Raw genomic sequence first — 22,512 nt, 5'->3', positions numbered from 1 at the left:
CAAGGAATTGACACAGTGGCTGCAACAATGGGCTGAGGCGTAGAAACAATTGTGATGATGGTGTAGGGCCAGGCAGTGGTTCATTCTGTTGTACACAGGGTCATCATGGGTCGGAACCACTCAATGGCACCTGATAACAGTGTCTACTTCCAATCCTGATGCCATATTCTTCATCACGTAATCCAACTTTTCAGATGTCCTGCTGAGTGCGCAGATTTAATGGGCAGGGTGAAAGTGTACAACCCTGACACATATATTCCTTGATGTTTAACCACCCAGTGCCCTCTTTTTCTGTTTGAACAATTGCCTTTTGGTCTGTGTACTGGTTTTGCCTGTGCATAGTTTACTGTTCTGGAACTCCCAGGCCTTGCATTGCTACACAGTAGAAGGTAATTTCATAGTCAATAAAACAGAGGTAAACAACTTTTGGGTATTTGCCGCTTCCTGCCCTGATACCTCTGACATCAGCAATGATTTTTTGATTAAGCACAAATATTTGCTTGATAATTCTTTGTTGAGATCTTGAGAGGTTGTTTTTCCCCCCATCTTGAGTTTTGTGTTTATTTTGACTGTGAACCAGGAGAATGGCACTGACCCAGGGTGGTGGACATTCTGGTGTCAGGTTGAGCACTCCCACGTTGCCGAGAGCGAAGAGCTCACCAGACATCCTCTCTCACGGCTGGTACTCGGGCTTGCTTCTACGGCACTCCTGCTGCCCTCTCGGCTCACTCCTCAGTGCTCTTGGCTGAGGTTGCAGGGCATCGCTCCTTCCACCTCTCCCTGGAGATTTATTTCTCTGACCCACGTTAAAGGATGCACTGAAAGGTATTTGCCAGAGCTGAATTGTCATCTAGCAGGGAAAAGAAAAAACATCCCCAAATGACAACTTGTTGCCGTTGAGTTGATGCCAACTTACAGTGGCTCTGGAAATATGGAAGCCACCATCTGAATCCAATGCTTCACTATCAGAAAGGCCCAAATGTATGTATGAACTGTGAAAAGAATTGTATCAGCCCCAATAAATTGTTAAAATAAAAAAAATTTAAAAAAAAAGAAAAAAGAAAGGCCCAAATGAATTGTGACTCTGTTTTCAGTACACGCCCATGTCTGTCTCCTTCATTCCTTTATGCTTTAAATGTTGATTTATTTTTCTTGACCTCACCTAGGGTCAGGAAAATGTTGAAATAATGCTCTCTCTGGAAATAGCCAAACCACATCTATGCTCACAGAGTGTACCATAGTCATAGACTTCTGCCAGGGTTCTCGTTCAAGGCCGGGTAGTGGATGTTGACCCCCATGGTAATTGGAATAATTACTCTCAGGATAACGCATTAGAACAGAGTTCTCATTCAGCACCCGTCTTGTTTTGCCTCCCAATCTATTTTCTGCCAAAGTGTCACTGTGCTCGCCGCCTCGCGTCCCGTTAGAAAGGGTTTCCAGTTGTGGCTGTCTGTGGACGCCTTTCTTCCTCACACGGAGTGCAGACAAGAGAACAGATGTTTACTGTTCAGAATTAGCGGCGTCAGCTCCGTAATTGCCCCATGCCCTGATATTTTACATCCTCTTAATAGGCATGGGAAACAGCATGAAATTTGGGGTCTATAAAACATTAAGTTGCCTTGGGCTTTAGCACATGAAAAAAAAAACACAACAAGCAAGATGTATGTCAACTGAGGCTGAAGATGTAATAGCTTTTTATTTCTGCCGGGAGGAGAACACTAGCCCGGAGGTAACCATACCTTGCAGAGACTTCACAGGTCTAGTGACAGGTGTGTGTGGGTTAGGACTTCAAGCTCCGGCTGGCCTGTCATCTGAGCATCTTCACGCGCTGTGGGTTGAAGGAGGGCTTTTGTAATGCTAGTGCGATCCTGGGAAAGGCAGACATGGAAAACCTGTCGTAGGAACTGCTGAGATCAGTGCCTAGCAATTCTTGAAGGACTTGGCCCTATCGTCTCGCTTGGAAAACATAAAACAGTAGAAAAGTCTCTGGCTTTCCCCTCTTTGAACAGCAAATTGTAATGAGCAGTGACTTATACCTGCCTCCTCATGTTCCAGTGTTATTGTTGGCTGTCAACTCAGGTGTGACTGTTGGATTTTGCTTTCCAAATGAGTTGGTTAGCTGAGCGCTCTAGAAGCTTCACCTGGGGAGCTGAGAAAGAAACGAAGTAGAACAGAGACGCTTGCCAAGAACGCCGACTGCGCCTGCAGGAAGCCTTGCCAGGCTTTTGGGTGTGGGGAGCCGTCATGCTCGGCTGCACTGCTTAGGGCTGAGGGTGCAAGAAAGCTAATGGTCACACTTCCAGTTCTTTGGGCCGAGCCTGCGCAAGGCCGAGCCTCCTCCAACCTCCCGGCCTCCTCTTTTACTTTAAATATGGATTCCTGTAGCTTCTCTCTTGCTACGAAGTTGTGACCCTGGTTATATCACAGTGATGCCCAGGCAGCCCAAGAACAGGGTCTGCCGGAGGCTTAGAGGAGGCTTGACAGTTGTTGCCAAGACCAGCGACTGCCAAGCGGACCGGGGTCACTCTGCCCGTGTCTGTAACCCAGAGCCATGCGCTCTGCGGCACCCCCTGCGCTCTTAGCCCGCATTGTCCTTTTTCCCTAGATTGGAAACTGTTACTCATCTCTCTCCGAGGTGACCCCGAAACATGTGGCGATTCATGACGTTTTCTTCCTTATTCATACTAGAGAATGAATTTTTACATTTCAAAATAAGGTTTTAGAAGATTAGGATTCTTTTAAATACCCTTTCCTTCAACTTGCTTTCTGTCTTGTTTTGCCAGCTTCCCATCTGAACGTTGGGCCTCGTATCCTTTAGCTGATGCCTGTAGAAATGACTTTTACGTCGTCTCGGTGTGTAAGGGCTTGGCAGCGTGCCAAAGGGGGAGGAGTCACAGTGGATTCATGGGTAGCCGGACTCCCTGGGTTCAAGTTGAAGGTCTACTTAAAGCCTGTATGAACTTGGTGATTCTCATAGCTTTTCTAAGTTGTGTCTTCTTCATCCAGTAACTGCTGTCATCTGCTAAGTTGAGCCTCTGTTGCCAGTGTGCGAAATACAGAGATGGATTTCACCTTCCATAAAAAGTACCCCGAGGCTGGCAGGAAGGGCTGGGATGGTGCCCAATGTTGCCAAACCGACAGGGAGCCATAGCCCAGGTTCCTTCTGTATTGTTGCACCGGCATTCTCCACACGGGCTGCCACAGCTTTGCCCAGGATGGCCACCCCTCAGCCATTCCACAAGTCTGAGTGAGCAGGAAGGAAAGGGGCAAAGAAGAGTTCATTTCCTCTCCTAAATGAAACTCGGGAGAACTATCGAATCTTCAGCTGTACTTTCATACGCTAGAGCAGCCGTCCTCAAATGTGGGTTTTGTTGTTGTTGTTTTGAACTTGAGAACGATTGTGTTGAGGCAGGGAAAGAACTCCCGGGAGGGAAGGGAGAGCAGAGAAGGATGGGGGCATCTTGAGCCCCCGGGCAGATTCCAAGACCCAATGAGTTAGGTCAGGGAAATCGCCAAATGTGTGGTCTTATGACCCCTCTGTACTGTTAGAATTTGCCAAGGACCGCACAGAGCTCTGTTTTTGTGGACTTATATCTAGTACTGTTGGTGGCTAGCAACTGAGTGTGCATGCCTTGCTCTGCAGGAGAAGAGACCTGATGAGCTAGTCCCTTAAAGGTTACGGCCCAGAAAACCCTGTGGAGCAGTTCTGCCCGATTCTGTAGGGTCCGTGCAAGTCAGAGTAGACCTCAGTGACTTACAACGACAGCGACAGTGTACCCAAAGAGGTAGGTCTTAATCCCTGAAACCTATGAATAATACATTACCTTTTCTGGCCAAGAAAAAACCAAAAAGGAACTTCGCTGATATAGCTCCATTGAGGATCTTGAGACCGGGTTTTCCTGACTTATCCAGGGGAATTCTGTGCAGTCACGAGAGCTTTATCAGAAGGCAGCAGGCATATCAGAGACAGAGAAAGAGGCAGGACGATGTAAGCAGAAGCTGCGGTGATCCTATTTGTTGGAAGGCGACCACAAGCCAGGAAATGCAGGTGGCCTCTAGAAGCTAGAAAAGCCAAGGGTTTGCCTAGAACAGTGCTTCTCAACCTTCCTAATGCTGCGACCCTTTAATACAGTTCCTCATGTTGGGGTGACCCCCCCAACCATAAAATTATTTTCGTTGTTACTTTGTAACTGTAATTTTGCTACTGTTATGAGTTAGGGCGACTTCTGTGAAAGGGTCGTTCAACCCCCAAGGGGGTCGCGACCCACAGGTTGAGAACCATGGGCCTAGAGCCTTCAGAAAGAACCTAGCCCTCTAGACAAGTTGCCGTCAGCTCTGTAAGTCTTGTTTTTTGGTCTCCTGGCTCAAGAACTGTAAGATAATATGTCTGCATTCTTTCAAACTCACTGCAATTTGCTACACCAGCAGTAGAAACATATTTTTCTGTCATGTGAGACTAATACTGAAAACTGAAAATAATATATCAATTTATTTTCAAATAATTCTACTCTGGGTTAGCATGAATTATTTGTCTTATGAAAAAAGAAACTGTGTTCCACAGGAAAAGACTGCATCATGTAGCCACTGGAAACCTCTCACGAGCGGCTGCAGACACTAGAAAAGAACAAATGTCACATCGTTTTCATTTCAGGGACGGACTCCCAGTGGCGCCTGGCGCACACAGAGAACACACCTGGGCCGAAGCTGTGTATGTATCACAACCACATGGCAACAACCAGCTGCAAGAGAGGCTGGACGGTGTCGTTTTTGCTCCAGGTGGCCAGTTTTTAAAGGTGGTTGTTTTATGAAGGGGTTGTGCTATTAAGGAAGAACGGGAAATATAGCAATCGCTGGTGTACATGGTAAAGAAGACAGTAACTAAATGTTAGCTTCCCTTCTCCTGTACTCTTTAATAATAGGGGGGGAAATAGACTGACTGCTTCATTTAGAAACTGTCTGTGCAGAGTCACAAGGGCACGCAGGCAGACGCATGGCAGCGACAAGGTGCATGTTCACTATTCTTAGAGCAGTTCTTTCCCCTGTCTCTTGGTTGGTGCTCACAGGCAGCTTTTTGACATCTTGTTTGTGTCTTCTTCTCCATGCGTACGAGGGAAATTGGAATAGTAATGAGTTCTGAGACTCAGCTTTGATCCATCGTTCCTTTCCCTGGGCCTCGAGTCCCTGGGCGTGACACCGCCTTTGGGGTCCTTTTGTACACGTGGCCTGCTGCGTCTCCGATAGCACCCTGCTGCTGAAGGGTGATCCAGCGCCACTCTCCGGTTAGAAGCAATAGTGAGGCATATTTGTGCCAAGTACTTTTGAGTTAGCTTAGTTAGAAAAATGTATATAAACACAGTTTTGACTTAACTGGCTTCTGCTTGCACTTAATTCACAGCTTCATACTGATTTCATTCATTGAAGAGCATGTGTTCAATGCATTTTTCACGCCACCTTCATCTGTGAGTCAACTCGCTCAGTCCCTTTGGGTATGTGAGGCCTTGGTCGGGTTTTTACAATCCAAGATGGGCTGGAGCTATTGTTCTAGTGTCTGGGGAGGATGCCTCTGTGTCAATCACAGCGCACTTAGTACCGCAAATAAACTCTTAGATTGCCCAGTGTCTAACCAGGCTGACTGGGAAGAGGTGGGGAGGGAGTGGGTTTGAAGCACCCATGAAGTTCATTGGGTGATGAGAAGCTGAGGGCAGCCCCAGAGACCTGTGCAGCAGAGTGGGGGCGGGGGTAATTACTTACTGGCCTGGCCTGGCCTCCCCACCCCTCGCCCCTTGCCCCTTGCCCCTTACCCCTTGCCTCTCGTCCCTCACCCACCTGAGGCTTCTGTAAACCGCCTTGCAGTTAGCAGTTCCTGTTTAAGCTCCTGCTGTACTGTTACCAGGGTCCCGGTTGGTTGGAACCAAATTACAGCAGAAAGTGGAAGCCAAGCCCTGGGACTGAGAACCTGACAGGTTTTAATACCTTGCTTCTGAGGAGCTTGGCGTTTTTAAAAAATAGCATCAGAGTGGTCACATTTAATGTCGATAAGTCAGGATAATACAAACATTAAAAGGGGAAGGGTACCCCTGTTTAGATTGTTGGTGTCCTGCAGCTCATTGCCTGGTGGCTTGCCCAGTTCACTGCTTGGGGACTTACCGGAAGTTTCGGGAGGGACGAGCAGTGCGGGCTGTGGTGGCTTCCCTGTTCCTGCCAGGGGACTGGATTTCCTCACCCACATCTCCTCTCGGGCTGCCGCAAAGGGTAAAGGGCAAGGTGCTGGTTACGAGCAAGTCCTGCTTCCGTGCCAGGTGGTGGTTTCCTGCACCATGGAGTGGTTTGGGGAACAGAGACTGGGCCTTAATGTTCTGATCCTTGAGGACAGCTTTGATTTGGGAGTTCTTTGATTGACTAATCAGTAAACATAAACAGCTGCTACGTGCAGAGGCTCACCTAGTGCCGGGCCAAGGGAAGCGTGTTGTCGTTCCACCGGCAAATGGAGCTGGCTCTTGGCCAGCCCTGCAGGCTGTCAAACACAGGCCATTGCTACGTGCACAGAGGGCCCGGGCAGCTGTATGTGGGACAGTGGAGGAAAACGCGTAGTCTCTGGGCGAGGCAAAAGTGTGCCCAACTAATGAACTGTTAGCCATTTCCCTTCTCAGTTTTTACTGGTTTCCTAGCCAAATCACATAGCAGCTGTTGCAGACACTTCTTTGTAAGTTCCTGGCCTCCCCAACCCAGCTCTTGGCAAATGCCCTTAGAAAGTAAGTCAGCGACAGAGCTCGCCCTTGTCCAGCCTTCTCTCCACCTGAGGAACAGCTGCCATCCTCCAAGAGGCTGGCCTGCAGCATCTTTCTGTTTGGGGCAGTCTTCTCTCCTGCACAAGACCTCCTGAGAGTATTGAAAAGCAAGGATGTTACTTTGAGGACTAAGGTGTGCCTGACCCAAGCCATGGTACCTTCAGTGACCTCAGAGGCCTGTGAACCTTGGCCATTCGGTAAACACCACCGAAGAAGAGCTGGGCATTTGAGTTGTGGTACTGGGAACTTAGGAGGGTGAGTGAAATAGTCTCTATTTTGATTCTGGTGGGAATGCCATGGCAGCGTTGGTGAGAATCCAGAGCCAAACACCGAACAGGATGAGTTTTACTGTGTGTTCATTTTACTTCAATACATCTGACTTTACAGTAAAAACAAGAACAGCAAAAAGTGTGAATGATGGCATGGCTTAAATACCCACAAAGAATTCAGTTTGGCTGCCACTTATCTGTGATTGGATGGAGATGAGCTAAGTCCTTACAGACACAGAGTATCTCCTAGAAACCTGGGGTGCCATCCCTTCAGTCCTATTGAACTCTCATGGGGTGATGGAAATATCTATTACTATAGAGGCACATGCGCTAATGACGACTGGCTCTAGCTTTAGAAATGTAGCCTTGATACAGTATATAAACATTGACTCAAATCTTGCCCAAGCACCTTTAGCCTTCAAAGAGGCATGAACAGAACAGGCCAGAAGTTGACAGTTGTTTTTAGTCCCAGCTATATTAACCTTGCTATGAGGCGTATCTTCCTCCAGCCTCCGCTCCCTCCTGTGTTGTTGCTGCAACTGTCGTTCTTTACTGGGATGGTTATGAAATTGAGAAAGGCAACTTGTTTATTTGGTGGAGGTGGGGGTGGGGGAGTGCCCATGTAAGTACCTCAGCTAATCCTCTGGTCTAAACCTAAGTCACAAATGTTTCCAGCAGGAACTGGAGGCCCTAATAGGAAGCAAGTAGAAATTTGCTGCCCTGGAGCCTCCTAAGCAGCGTCTCTAGATAATCACTGCCCTTTGGAATGCCAAGCCAGGATTTAATTTGGAAAGATTTAAAAATTCTGAACCCTTGATCTACAGGATGGAGGGCAGTTAGGTGGACAATGCATCAGAGATTACAACAGCCTTTCCCCAACAGAGACTCCTTGTTAATTTAAACCCGGCATTTAGTAAATTGGTTTGGATTTAATGTTGCCCGCTAGACATCATAGGTGAGCAAACACTTATTAATCATTAACCACATACTTTGCCTGCGAGGAGGTGTCGGGTTTGCACAGGTAAATGAGCCCGCAGCTCTGTTTTTGAGGCGTGCACCATCTAACAGGATAGACCAGTCCATTCACGGCCAGTGACAGTTCTGTGAACGGCGGGGGAGAGCCCAGTGGAGGAGGTCAGTATGTGGGAGGTGACCCATGATAGCCCTTGGACTTACTCGGTGAAGTCAAAAAGTATCGCTTCAAAAAATCATAGCAACCATTTTAAAACAAAAACCTCAAGATGTGAAGCCATTGGTTTTCTTGGCATATGCACCACCGAGGTGCAAATACACTTCTGACGTCGGACGGGCTCTCCATCCCTTCCATCCTTTCCGAGGAGCTTCAGTGCCCTTCGGTCAGCGCCAGATCAGAACAGCAGTGTTGGTGTGCTTAGGGACTCCAGTGCCTTCATTTGAAATGTTCTTTGAGTGTGGGGAAAAGGAGGCCACGGGGCCCAGATCAGGGTGGATGGGGCAAGGTTTCCCCCTGAGTTCTCCCTGCTCAGCCTCTGCTGCCCTTGGAGATGAGCAGGAGCATCGTTGCCGGCCTTTTCCTCTCCGAGTCAGCGTGGATGTTTCCAGACTCTATCAAGAATCAGATCTCGGGAATCCCCCTCCAGAAAAGACCAGAGCAAAACCAAAAGTCATTATCTTCTTTCTAAAAATGTTTTTATTCGTTGGCATTTAATACCTGTAACATATTATTCCATAGTTCTCAATCACGTCAAGTAGAATGGTACAAATGCTACCACAGTAGTTTCCAACCATTCTTTTTCTACATGGACTCCTTGGCATCATCTCCTCCCCCCCCCCACTGCACTGTACCCCCAATCCTGGATTTCACAGACCAAAAAGATGGGGAAAAATTCAAGAGGGGGACCTCAATTCGCATAACACCTCTGAGATACACTCTATTATGAACAACAAAAACCAAAAAAACAATACAAACTAAAAGTACAGAAAATTTTGGAAGCCAGGTCAGGTCCAGTCTGCATCACAGGGGGGTATCTACTGAAACCCATTATCTTCGGAGCCGAGCTCTCTACCTTGAGGTTGAACTGGTCCAGAAGGTCACCTTGTCAAGAGGCCTTTTAGGGTTTCCATAAGTGCATCACAGTGTCAAGTACACACGGGTAAGTGCCTTACTCTGGCCTGCCAAGTCCACCGGGGGCTGGTCAATCCAGTGCTGACTAATGTCAGGTATTGGCTCACCTGCTGGATTCCAGAGGGCAATTGTGAGCTTGTTGGAAGTAGGAGAATTTACCAAAGGGGTCCTTAGAAGCCTGGGTGCTGTCAGGTGCAGAGGTGAACCCCAGGACAGAGGAGGAGTATATGTGCATCGTTGCGTTTGTCCCGAGTACGTGCCCTTTGATAGCGCTCGTTAGCGTGTTCAGCTCGCTCCTGCCGGCCTTGGCCCAGGGCCTTGGTGCTCTGGGCTTCACTCCTCTGAAGGGCTGCCTGGGAGTGTGGAGACAAGGGGCTTGTGCAAACCCAGACCAGTGGCAGCTGCAAGAAAGAAAAGTGCTAAGGTCCTGTTTCGTTTTCACTCTAAAAGGGTGCTTTGCAGTTCTGATAACTTTGCAATGTTTCCTGTGGAACGCTTGACTTGTAACATTTATTCGGAGGGTTTTCAGGGCACTTCTGTGGAGCGTTGGCCCTTCTGCGAGGGCATTGTGCTCTTGCAGAAAGATGGCCGACCGGACAGGTGCCGAGCTGTAGGCTGGACTTAGTTAGGTACAATGGGCTGCGTGATCTCCTGTCACTGACTTCCCCTCTCTGGGCCTAAAATCCCGGAGCTTGGACCAGAGCAGCTGAGTGACTGTCACGCAGGACGAGCTTGGGTACCGAAGCATTGGGTACTGACCTGTACACTGGGTCCTAATTGAAAGAGGTTGGAGCCCCACCAACCCGCTTCTGACTCCTGGGTCCCAGCACCTTAGTTCAGTGAGCATGAGCAAGTGACTTCGCATCCTGGAGCCTGATCACGGGCCGGGGTGCAGTTAGAACGTTCTATTTATGAGGCCAGGCGTGTCAAGGCCTCCGCAGCACGCCTGGCTCTCGGCAAGGATGTAGCTCCTGGCAGCTGCCGTTGCTGTTTCAGCCGTGTGCTGCAGAGGCTTGCTGCCTCGCTGCCTTCCTACTTTCTGCCACAGACTCGGTGGCTCCCATTGACTTGCTGCTGCCACCGCCCTTTCAAGCCTGTGGACAGGCAGGCAGCTCTTCCTTGGGGGGGGGGGTGCCCCCTGGCATCACTGCCTGTGCTCCTGGAGGAGGAGTGCCTGAAGCTCCCCTGTGCACTGCTGGGAGCGGGCAGCTCTTCTCATGACTGCCCCTCGCTATATGAAATGGAACAGACACAAGCGTGGTTTAAATGGCTCGGCGGGGCACCTGCGGCAGACAACGCTTGGTGATTTCCACGTGGCCCTCTCGTAGGTCCTAATTTGTGTTTGTAGAAAGGCAAGCTGTGAAGAGGAGAAGATGGAGAAAAGCAGTTATTCTCCTTGAGGGAGAACCCAGGAAAAGGTGAGGAGGACAGCGTAGTGCCTTCCCATGCGCTTCCTGAGCGCGGCTGCTTTGAAGGCACCGTTGGGGTTAAGCACGGGGCTGTCATCCTCAAGGTCAGCAGTTTGAAGCCACCAGCCCTGCCACAGGAGAAAGGGCTCTCCACTCCCACAAACAGCTACAGTCTCGGAAAGTCACGGGCAGCCCTACCCTGACCTGCAGGGTCACTATGAGTCGGGTCGACTCAGTGGACTCCTGCGGTGGTTGTCCTCAGGGAGACTGGTAAAGGCCCGAGGATACGATTAAGCCACCATTAAGATCCGTGCTAGGAAAGGCCCCCTGCGTGATGAGTGTGACAGAAGAGAGGGCGCGCTGGCGAGCGTTGTGCTGCTAGCCAGAGTCAGCGTCCCGCCAGCCGTGGCCCGAGCAGGAAGAGGCCCCTGCTTCTGTACAGGTTTGTAGCCTTGGGACCCTTAGAAAGCACCTCTTCTCTGTCTCACAGAATTGCTGGGAATGGGAAGGAGCTCCGTGGGCCTAGTGGTTACGTGTTGGATTGGAGTCAACTAGACCGTGACCCCGACCCCGACCCAGGGTATGTCCAAAGGCTTCACGTGAATGTGAAAGTTGGAGGTTGAATAAGGAAGACCGAAGGAAAAAAATAATCGGTGCATTTGTGTTATGGTGCTGGCGCAGACTATTGAAAGTACCGTGGACTGGCAAAAGAACAAACACGTCAGTCTTGGAAGTACAGGGAGGCGAATGCTCCTTAGAAGTGAGGATGACAAGGCTTGGTCTCTGGTACTCCGGACCTGTTATCAGGAGAGAGCAGTCCCTGGGAAAAGACATCATGCTTGGTGTGAAGCAAGAGGGGCAGCGAAAAAGAGGAAGACCCTCGGTGAGCCGGATGGACATGATGGCGGTCACAGTGGACTCAGATGTGACAATAGGAGGATGGCACCAGACCAGGCGGTGTTGCGTTCTGTCCACGGGGTCGCGGTGAGTCGATCACAACAACAGACGGCAGTGTGTTCGCGTGCGAGGAATGGATGCCTTTGCCATTCATCACATACAGCGCTGGAGAAGACTATTCAATGTACTGTGGACTGCCAGGAGAACAAACCAAACCGTCTTGGGAGAAAGCTCATTGGAACGCTCCGTAGAAGCTAGAGGGAATCACCAGACTTCGCTGCACACATACGTTGGGGATGTCCTTGAAGAAGGATCTCAGGCCTGGGAAACTAGAGCGTGACCCTGAACGAGAAGGGTTGGCGTTCCAGCTGGAACAGCGGTGTTCAAGCGCAGTTCAACAATGGGCTCCGACATCGCCAGTGGTTGCAAGGCCGGCGTGGGCTCGATCAGCAGGTGTTCCTGTCTGTTGTTGGAACTGACTCACAGGCACCTGACTGCAGCAGCACAACCCCGCGGGACCTGACTAGCGGGGGAGATCAGGAAAGGCCCCCTCTGGGGCAATGAGAGAGACAGCTGGGAAAGCATCTCCGGTGACAGGCCCTGGGCAGGTGCCTGGGATTCCAGTCTGTAGAGAAGCCAAAGGAGGTGGTGGACGCTAACGAGCTTGGGAGACGGAAATGAATGCCAGGGATTGGGCAAGGGCGGGGCTGGGTGTGCAAGGCCTAGAAGGAAAGGCCTTTGGCTTTCTTCTGAAAGGAGAAGCCTTGAGCTGTTTAAAGAAGGGCCACAGTGGGGATCTTCCATTCATGTGTAAAAGATCACACGGGTTTCTCAGCAGAGAGCTGAGCAGAAAGGATGCTGGGAGAGCAGGATGGGCATCAGCGCTCATCCAGTTCTGTGGTTATGAGAAGGATCGGGGTGCATACTTAGGGGTCAAGCCCACAGGGCCACCTGACTGAGTACTTGCTTGGGGAAGCGGCCAGGAAGAAGGGCCCCAGCCCACTTTGACCCTGAGCCTGGGGAAGAGCCTGTAGGAAGCCTTGGCAGAGTGCAGTCTGGATGGGTGGTGGTGGGTCCCACCCTTCCTCCTCGGCGGTGGCGCCTGCTTCCTTTTTGGGGAACACTGTCCCTCAGATCTTGTGGGCTCTGTTCGCCATTTCCTTCCCGTCTCTGCTCAGTTGGCACCACCCCACCCCGCCCCTGTCAGGGAAACATTCTCGCAGCCGTTTCAGTTGTGTCAGGCTTCCACTCCTGCCTCTATTGTACTCTGTTAACATCTAAACTGCTTGTCAAGCTGTTTGCCCATTTTCTTAGTTGTTTATAATGTGTTTCCACTTAGGAGGAGGAAAGCTTTTTGGAAACAGCAAAAACAAAACAAAAAAACCCAAATTGGTTGTTATTGAGTCAGTTGTGACTCATGGCCACCCCACGGTGTCTGAGTAAAACGGTGCTGTGTCCGAAAGAGGTTTTAGCAGATAGTTATTGAGAAGTAGCTTGCTAGGCTTTTCTCTAGTGACATCTCTGGGGGGACTTGAACCAACAGCCCTTGAGTTAGTAACCAGGAACCTGTCCGTCCGTACCACGCAGAGGCTGAGCTCCTTGAGAGCCTGGCTTTTTGTTTGCTCTCTGCTGTATCCACAGCGGCACGTGGACTAGCCTTACCACGTGGGGTGCCTCGCTCGGTATGTGCTGCATGAATCGTGACTTCAGTTGCGGTGATGTGCTTTTGCGTGCAAACTTTTAATTCACCTTGGGGTGATGGGTATGGCGGGTGGTCTTCGTGTGACCATATGAAGTCTGTCTGAATTAGGGAGGATGAATAGATGAGGTGGATTTTCCTTTTTTTAAAAATCATTTTATCAGGGGCTCATCCAGCTCCCATCACAATCCATCCATACATCAATTGTGTAGAGCACAGTAGTCCTTTTTTTATTGTAAAGTCTCCCTTGTGGTCATGGTAGGGCAGAGCAGCTAGGGAAATGTTTGAACTTCCCTCCTTTTTGTTTCGCTTTGCTTTTGACAAATCACTGGAGAAGTCCAGCCTTTCATTTTGTCACTAAACTGTAGCTTGTTATTGTCTCTATTTACGGTCGAATGGAATCAATACTGTTACTCTGTGGCATTCCAAGATGGAATTCTCCAAAATGTAGAGTCTAAAGAGAAAGAACGAAGTGCTGTAAGGTCTACGTTGGCCCAATCCAGTGTTCTCCCAGCTTGCCCAGGCATAAGCTTCACTCTTAGGTGCTTCTTAAAAGTACAGATTCTCAGGCACCACCCAGCCTGACTGGGTCGCCTCTCCAGGAGAGGGGCCTGGGAACCTGGCTCCCAGACAGCGATGGCACTCCCTGGATTTGGTAAGCCTGCCAGGTTGCAGATAGTTAGCTAGGTGGAGTCCAGATAGGGGTTTCTAATTTGGTTGCTGTTTGTACCGGCCCACCTAGCCAGAATCTTCTCTCTTATCAAAGGAGCTGGAATGTGCTTCTGGGTTCCCAGGAACACCAGAGGATGTGTGGCTGAAAGAACACATACACAACCTGTGTGATTTTATGATCTTGATAGCCCGTCGTGGTAAATGTGTGCCCTGGCATGACCGGCATGTACGTTGACAGCTCTCAGTCCTCTGGGCCCCCGGAACTTCAGTCTCACCCAGGGTAGCCGAGTAGTGGCGAACGTGGAACTACCTTCGGCTTGTGGGGGGGGGGGCAACTGTCAGACTTTGTTTGCTGGAGGCCAGCACTGCACTTAGGATAGTGTGTCCTTAATAACCTGTTTTGGAAAAACAGCACTTTGTTGCTTGTACCTATGCCTCTCTGGCGCATGCAGACTGTGGCTCATCATTTCTCCATCCGCAACAGAGGCAGTGGAGGCTGAGTGGGATGGAGGGCCCCCTCCATCAAGGTGGCTACTGCGTGGGGCCCGCATGGTGGCTCTTTCACGGGCTTCCCCAGAGCCCGTCAGAGTTTGCGACTTTTGTCCATTTTTGGTATTTGTCATGGTTTCACACTGACGGTTACTTCCCTCTGCTTTGGAGGGAGCAGCACGCTCAGTTTTGTTTGGTTTGCACCGTCTCGGGAGAAAGTGGTCTGTGGGTCGAAGCTTATTTGGGCGTGAAGTTGGCTCGCTGGCTGGTGCCCGAATCGGCCCACTTTGGGGAACTATTTTTAAAACGGAAACGCTGGTGTGTGCGATTCGAGCTGCACATTGCTGCTGCTGCTGCTGCTGCGCGGAACCAACTGTGGGGGGCGGGGGTCTTCATGGCGTCCCTTTGATGTTAGCGATCTGGAGGTGGAAATCTGGAAAGGGAAGGGGTCTCTTGACCCCTGCACAGTTTTAAAGCTGAGAAATCCTCAGAGTTTAGTGGGCTTCAAAACAACTCATTCGGCCAGTGTTGTGAAAGGTGGGCAGGTGTTTGTTGTTCTGGAGACACGCCAGGGAAGGGGTGGGCAGATGCCTTTACCCAGGGCTGGCTCTCCCTGGGGCCAGCACTGCCAGCCTGCACCACTTCCCGCGGGGGCTCAGAGATGGCATGAGTCTAGACCTGCAGCTTGCTTTTCTGGCTGCTCTTGCTGTCTGCGATGGTGGCTTTCCCTGCCTTTATTTGTAAATTATCTCTGGGTGGGGCGAGGCTGGAGGTGGAAATTCAGGAGCTGTCTTCTTTTGGGCAGAGATAAGAGGTAAGTGGTTCTGATGGGTCATAAGAACGGATTGAGGTCATCTCAGGTGAGAAAGCCCTCAGGAGGGGAGGGAATGCATGCTCCGATCTCAATGACAGGCCTGAGCTTCCGTTCATGTACCCGGGAGGCTGCCCCAGAGCAGCGCCAGGCACCAGTGAACCGCAGAGGTAGGACACCGTGAAGTTAGTCTTTTTCCACAAAGCAAGTCATCTTCTCATAGGAACAAATTCAGGCAACATGAACTAAACCCAACTCCCCCTTTTCCCTACACACACACGTACACCAACAAAACGAACAGGGAAACAAGGTGGACAATTCTATTAATATCCGCCATTAAAATTAGAGTTGTTTGTGTAAAATTATGTCTAATTATCTAGAAAATAGCGCTAACATTTTGGAGGGGGTTAGCTTTTGAATGATGCCATTTATTTAAATACGCCTCCACCTTCGTTAATCTCCGAAAGTGGGGCTCCTCTCGTACAGGGTGGGCATCTTATAGGGACTTAGAGGTGACTTGTTTAATTGAGGTGAAGTGTCACTTGGTTAGGTGCTTGTGGGTGTTCACAAAGACCATTTTCATGATCTTTATTTACAAGCGGTTTCGCTCAGGGAAGGCCTGCTAACTTCTCTTTGTCTATGTGTGAGTCACAGTTCCTTGATTAACCTAAACAAGAGGGGAAAATCCAACATGTTTTTCCAAGTGCTCTACTAAGGATAATTTAAAAAATTTAGCCAAGTACGTTAGTATATAATCTAAAATTTTCTAGAAATAGTTGTCTTTTTGACTTCCCGGTGACATAGAGCCCTTTTGTCCTTTGCTATTCGAATGACAGTTTGTGAATGTGCCCTCTCCTCTCACCCTGTCTCCCTCCATTTCTCAGAATTGATGGAACGTCCCAAGGGATGTGCTGGGAATGGACAGGATGGAGGGGCTCTTGAAGGAGGGGTGAGTGGGGCATGAATGAGGAAGCTAGAGTGGGGTGTGTACAGAGGAAGTACATGGTGTTCCTGCCGGGGGAGAATTTCAAGAGAACATGACAACAGATGCAGCTGGAGGGAGATCGGGGCCACTGATGGATGAGGAGGGCCTGGATGTCTCTAGAGGAGGCTGGTCTTAACAGTTTGAGCTTTAAACCGGAAGTGACCAGAAGCACTTAATACTTCAAAGAAATCTCATTCCAAGTGTACATACGGTATGTTTTCTTTATTTGCTTGTTTAGTGTCACCCATCTGCTCCTAGCATGTGAACACTTCAAAGACAGGGATATTTGGTCTGTTTAGTTCACTTTGGGGTCTCCAGTACCATGAAAGCATTGGGCAACTAGCAGGTGTTCTGTAAACATTTATGAATCAAAGAAATAACCATTTTGGGAATCAAAGCGTGCCATTGTTCTCCTGACAAATGTGATAACTGATTACAAAAAGAAAGACAAAAGTAACAAAAGAGTGGGGAAACCAGACAACACCCTAAACACGAGATCAAAATGAACTCCACCAACCGGGGCCGTGGTGTGACGCGCTGCTGTGTGATGCTGTCACGTCACCATGCAGCCACCGGTGATGGTCTGAGTCTGAGTGTGAGGAAGCAGCAGAGAAACCCGACTGGAGGCCATCTTTCAGAACGCTTGCCCAGTGTCCTCAAAAAGACAATGACATGGGAGACAAAGGCCGAGAAACGGTTTTAGCTTACAGGAGAATCAGCGTAGTTTGTGATTCTGGGCCAGAAATGGAAAATTGCTACACAAGAGATGGAGACAGTAGACAGTAGACTCTGGAATGAGAGAGAGCAAGCATGCATGCTTATATTTAATTTAGCATCTCTGGTTATGTGGTCAGGATTTATATGCTATGTCAGATAGATTGAATCACCTGAGCATAACATAGTAAGCCATGACCTCAGTACCCAGGCAAGAGCCTTGGAGTTCTTCTTGCATTCCAAAGACCTGGCTTCTCATCTCAAAGATGTGAAATTCAGAGACTGTTTAAGATACAGCTTAAACCCACTGGTTTGAGTGAGGCAGGGAGGATACAGATAGCTAAAGAGTTCATTGCTTTTACTTCCGGAGCCTGGAATTCAGATTTCAAAAATCATTGGGGGGGCATGGGGGGGAGAGGATGAGGAGGAATGACAGTGATTGATAAGTTACTGTATTTGTTTGCATTGTGTTCTTCCTGGTGGTCAAATTGCCATTTAATGAAAACATGCAGGGTGCTGGGGTTGCGAGACATGCTGAGTAATTGAACCGTATACGTTTGGGCAGAATATATGGATGTGCCTTATTTTTTAATATTTTTCAGAGTGGTGAACCGAATGTCAGGAATTTATGGTATAGAACATGCTGTGTCACCAGTAGTATTTCAGCCCAGTGCCTTGTCCCTGAAACGCCATGATGACAGAGAGTTAGAATGTGGTCTTGAATCTCTGGAGGATTAAGGGGCTCCTTAAATGTCAGAAGATCGCCTTCTTTAAATCTTGAATTATCAAAAACAGATACATAGATGACATGCATTTCAATTAGTGACCGTGGATAGTGATTTTTGAGCGTACTAACATACTAGTAAATGGAGGGAGCAGAGAGAGCTTCCCGATGAAGCCTGATCTAAACTAGACTAGACTAGACTATGAACGAAACTTCAGCAAGCTGAAGATGCACTGGAAGGGCTCGCTCTTCTACGCCAGGAAATTTGGAAGACAGCTCTTTGGCCACCTGACTGGAAGAGCTCCAGATTTGTGTCCGTTCCAAAGACCGGTGTCCCAATAGAATGCTCAGACTACAGAACAATGTCATTGATTGTCCATGCAAGTAAAATTTGGCTGATGAGCATCCAACATCAGTTGCAGCCGTACAGTGACAGGGAACTCCCAGAAGTTCAGGCCAAATTCAGAAGAGGACGGAGAATGGGAGATTTCATTGCTGATGTGAGGTGGATCTTGAACCAACGCAGAGAGTACCAGAAAGATATTTACTTGCGTTTCATTGATTATGCAAAGGTATTTGACTGTGTGGACCATAATAAACTGTGAATCACCTTGACCAAAATTGGAATTCCAGAACACTTCACTGTGCTCATTCGGAACTTGTGCATGGAACAAGAGGCAGTTGCTTGAGGGCATACTGCATGGTTTAAAATCAAGGAAGGCGTGCATCAGGCTTGTATGCGCTCCCCTCACTTGTTCAGTCTGCGTCCTGAGCAAAGTATCAGAGAAGCTGGATTATATGAAGAAGAATGTGACATCAGAACTGGAGGAAGGTTTATTAACAACCTGTGATATACAAACCTTGTTGAAGGTGAGGAGGACTTGAAGCACTTGCTGATGAAGATCAAGGATGGCTGCCTGGATTATAGCTGAGTATAAAGAAGACCGAAATCCTTACAATCGCACCCATATGTAACATGGTAAATGGTGGAAAGATGGACATTGTCAAGGGTTGCATCTTGCATGGATCCACAATCGATGCTCAGGGAAACATCAGTCAAGAAATCAAAAGGACATGTAGCATTAGGTAAATCTGCTTCCCAAGACTTATTTAGAACATCAAAGAGCAAGGATGTTACTTTGAGGACTAAGGTGCTACTGACCCAAGCCACGTTGGTCTCCGTTGCGTTACATGCATGTGAAAATCGGGCATTGAATATGGAAGACCGTAGAAGAATTGAGGAATCTGAATTGTGGTGGTGGTAAGATATACTGAAAGTACCACGGACTGCTGAAAGGACAAGCTGATCTGACTTGGAAGAAGTAAGCCCAGAGTGCTAGTTAGAGGCAAGGATGGCAAGACTTCTTCCTACATCCGTGGGCCATATTGCCAGAACAGATCAGTCCCTGGAGAAGGACACAGTGTTTGTAAAGTGGAAGAAAAGAGGAATGCCCTCGATGCGAAGGATTGGCTACATCAGTGCGCTCAGGCAAAGGAACAGTGGGGACAATGGTGTGGGACCGTGCAGTATTTTGTTCTGTTGTGCTTAGGGTGGTTATGGGTTGGGGCTGACTGGATGGCACCTAACCACCACCACCACCTACTAAGCCTGAGATAATGCTGTATTAGGAAACCCCCACTGGGGGAGAGCCGGGGAGTTGCAGTCCACTTCACAGTTTAGAGTTCTTCACTTTTCCTTTCCCATGTTGTCTAGGTCACCAAGGCATCCTAATATTTTGAACTGTTGGGTTTTGTGGATGGGAGTTTAGTGTGGATTTAACTAGCTGAAATGGAAAGATTAAGAATGTATAAAACCCGGAAGCCAGAAGTATAATTTAAGGTTTTAGAGTAAGATTTTACAGGAGTATTTCTCAATATGTAAATAATGTGCCAGATTTTTAAGAAGTAATTTAAAATGCATTATAATATTGGTGGCATCTGAATCAGACTCCTTACGCAGAGATTAAAAGTGCTAATAAATGTAAAGTGCTTCAAAAAATGCGTGGCGCCTTCACCCTTGCACAGGGCCTTGCAGTGTTTTGATGACGAATCAGCAAGCACCCTTTTCATTTAACTTTGGTTTTAAAATCCATTTGCATGTATTTGATATGTATGTGAAGTGTGCATACATCTTCTTTGATAATTGCTTCAGCTTTCCAGCTAGGTGGCATTTGACTGAGATTTGTTGGTAAATTTAGAGAAGCAGAACGAGCAATTTGGTGATGCTGTGGACGTTGGGATCCTGTGATTTCCAGAGTCTCTGTCCGGTTCTGGGAATTTAAATGAGAAGCCAGGTAAAGAGTTGATGTGAAAGGTGTCAGGACAGTGTTCCAACAGAGTAAGCTGGTTTTTACATGTAGTATATGAATCTGGCCCACGCCAGGGATATAAAAGATCGCTATTTGGCATGAACTCATTAACTAAGAGAAGGGAAAGGCACCTTGGTTCATACAGGGCATTCCCTTTTGACATGTAGATTAAGTATCGTTTACAATTCACGGAAAGTTCTTGTGACCATGAGCTCAAAATGTGAAAGGGCGTAATTTACTGCTATGCTACAACGGCCTAATTTCGGACATCCTGTCTTTGTGGGGGTAAAAATCACTTTCTAATATTTACATAAGTAAATTCATTTGGGAAAAAGTTATCCTGGCTCTCGTGTAATGGTAAGGTTTAGGAAATTGAGCAAAAAAAAAAAGATCTGAGTAGACAGCAGAAGGGTATGTATCAGTAAAACACTCAACGTGAAACACCGTTGTGACTTGCCCTGTACTTGTATCTCAGTAAAAATAAAATGACCCTCCTCTCATCTGTCCTGAGGGTGAGTGTGCACTACATGCTAGGAACCACGCTCGGGGATTTAGATCATGTTGCCATTTTATTGCCCCCCAAAATTAATAGAGCTTGTGTGTTCCCAATTCCAGTTCACAGATGAGGAAACTAAGGTTTAAAGAGGATAACGTTTACTGACCTCAGTAGTGGAAGTTCCAGGATTGGAGTTCAGGATGATTTTTGTGCCTCATTCAAATTTCCTCTCCGGAGGATGGTAAAGGTGCAGCGTGCCTTTGAGTCAGGTTTGCCAACATTCTTAGCGAGGTGTATAGGTGACAGACGTGTTTCATTCATCCAGTCAACCGGCTTTCAAGTTTAAAACACACGGAGAGGAAGTGGTTGTCACATTTCCTCACAAGAGTAGAGGGAATTTTATCTCAGTCACACATTTGCCAGGTTAAGTTACTCTGACCTCCCCAAAGGTCACTGGGGAACAACACTATGGTGGGAACCGCTGAAAACTGGCGTGGATTTCTCTGAACTGTCAACTGGCTGGAGGCGGCTTTTCGTGGAGCCTGTCCAACTCCAAATGAGTGGGTTTTTCTTGGAAATGGAATTCTCTGGAGGGTGATATGTCTCCCTGTGTCTCCCTCAACCTGAGAGCGATAGCAAAACGCAGAAATAGGGGGGTTCAGAAATGGGTAAGCAGATGTTTCCAGAGTGAGAGGTTGCCCCCTTCAGTGAAATGAAGTGTCAGAGGGAGAAATACTTGTCTGAACTGGACAGCAGTTGCATGAGTGAGTGTGTGTGTGTGGGGGGGGGGGGGGAGGGAATGGGGTTGGAAGGATTGGATTTAACTAATCCCCACTTAATCTTGATTTAGTGTACAGAATCTCATTTTCGACTCAACTCCAAGTAGAAAAAGGTGGCCGGACTGCCCTGGCTTCCAGTTAGCTGTAACACTACTACGGGCTATATGGATTGTAATTCTTGAAAAGATGCGTGTGTTGTGGCTGAGCCGACTTCTTCTAGACCAGCGGTTCTCAACCTGTGGGTTGCGACCCCTTTGGGGGTCAAATGACCCATTCACAGGGTCACCCGATTCATAACAGTAGCAAAATGACAGTGATGAAGTACAAGGAAAATAATTTTATGGCTGGGGGTCACCACAGCATGAGGAACGAACTGTATCTGAGGGTCACGGTGTTAGGCAGGTTCAGAAGCAGTGAGCTAAGGGATCGGGATGGTAGCCAGACTTAGGTGCTGGGGGTAGGGAGGCGCTGTCTTGCATCGATCCAAAGCCTTATGGTGACCCAAGAATATGATGAAAGGAGCCCCAGAGGTGGTTCAGTGCCTTGAGATTGGGTTCAGGGAGTCATGAGCAGAACTTAGAACCTCTTCATCTGGTCGACCTTCTGCTACAGATTTCCATTTCCACCCAGAAACATGGAAGCAGAATTTGCATTTTCACAGAACCTGCATTTTCACAAGATCCACTGGTGGTTCTCATGGAGCCACAGGTGATTCTTAGTACTCAAGAAAGAAATCTTGTTCCGCTGTAGATTCTGGTCCAGCTGCGTCTCTGGGGTAGAAATGTCCATTTTCTGAAGACCAGATTGAGGCCCCGGGGAGCCCTGGTCCTACTGGTTTCTTGTTGGAACGGGTGGCAGCTGCTGCCCAGCAGTGACCCAGCTGGCCGGGACTTTGTTGGGGCATTGGCCGGTGGAGGGGCTGTGTTCCCAGGCCCGGGCTTGCTTTTCTAGATGCTGGGTGGTGGTGATAGTGTTGGGGTGGTGGCAGAGGACTTGGTGTGCTTCTGTTTAGTAAACAAGCTGCTCGTTGCTATTTACGGCTGTGAGCAGGTTCCGCTGGTCCCCTAGGCACTTGGCTGGAGCATAAAGAACAGCCTTCCACCACTTACTTCCCCGAGTGCTTTTAAATGTGACATTTAAAGGAGAGTTCAAGACGAAGAAAAATGTTTGGAAACCGATTGTGGTAGCAGCTGTACAATCCTGCTGGAGGTGATTGAACTATGGACTGTTCTGATCTCTGTAATAAAATGATTAAAATTAAACATTTAAAACATAAATGTGATGTTTACTTTATGTACGAGTGTGTGTTTGGCACTGTAACCTGCTCGGCCATAACGGCAGCAAGGCAGTTAGAACCATGAAAGAGT

At 48.3% G+C, this 22,512-nt stretch overlaps 1 protein-coding gene across 9 annotated transcripts in view; it reads left to right on the top strand.

The window, feature by feature from the left end:
* SGMS1 (sphingomyelin synthase 1) overlaps positions 1-22,512 on the top strand; it is a 320,508-nt gene that overhangs the window by 120,600 nt on the left and 177,396 nt on the right. The window contains exon 4 of one of the 9 annotated variants that reach the window (XM_075533700.1): positions 4,652-4,708. The exons of 7 other annotated variants lie outside the window; for them this stretch is intronic. The gene's annotated coding sequence lies outside the window, so the exon portion shown is untranslated. Of the gene's footprint in view, positions 1-4,651; positions 4,794-22,512 lie in introns of those variants that run through there. One more of the 9 variants, XM_075533699.1, reaches the window with a different exon arrangement.

The sequence above is a fragment of the Tenrec ecaudatus genome, chromosome 16 (assembly GCF_050624435.1).
Source record: "Tenrec ecaudatus isolate mTenEca1 chromosome 16, mTenEca1.hap1, whole genome shotgun sequence".
Taxonomy (NCBI): Eukaryota; Metazoa; Chordata; class Mammalia; order Afrosoricida; family Tenrecidae; genus Tenrec; species Tenrec ecaudatus.
The sequence above is the reverse complement of the archived record's forward strand: the minus strand, read 5'-3'. Positions and strand labels throughout refer to the sequence as shown.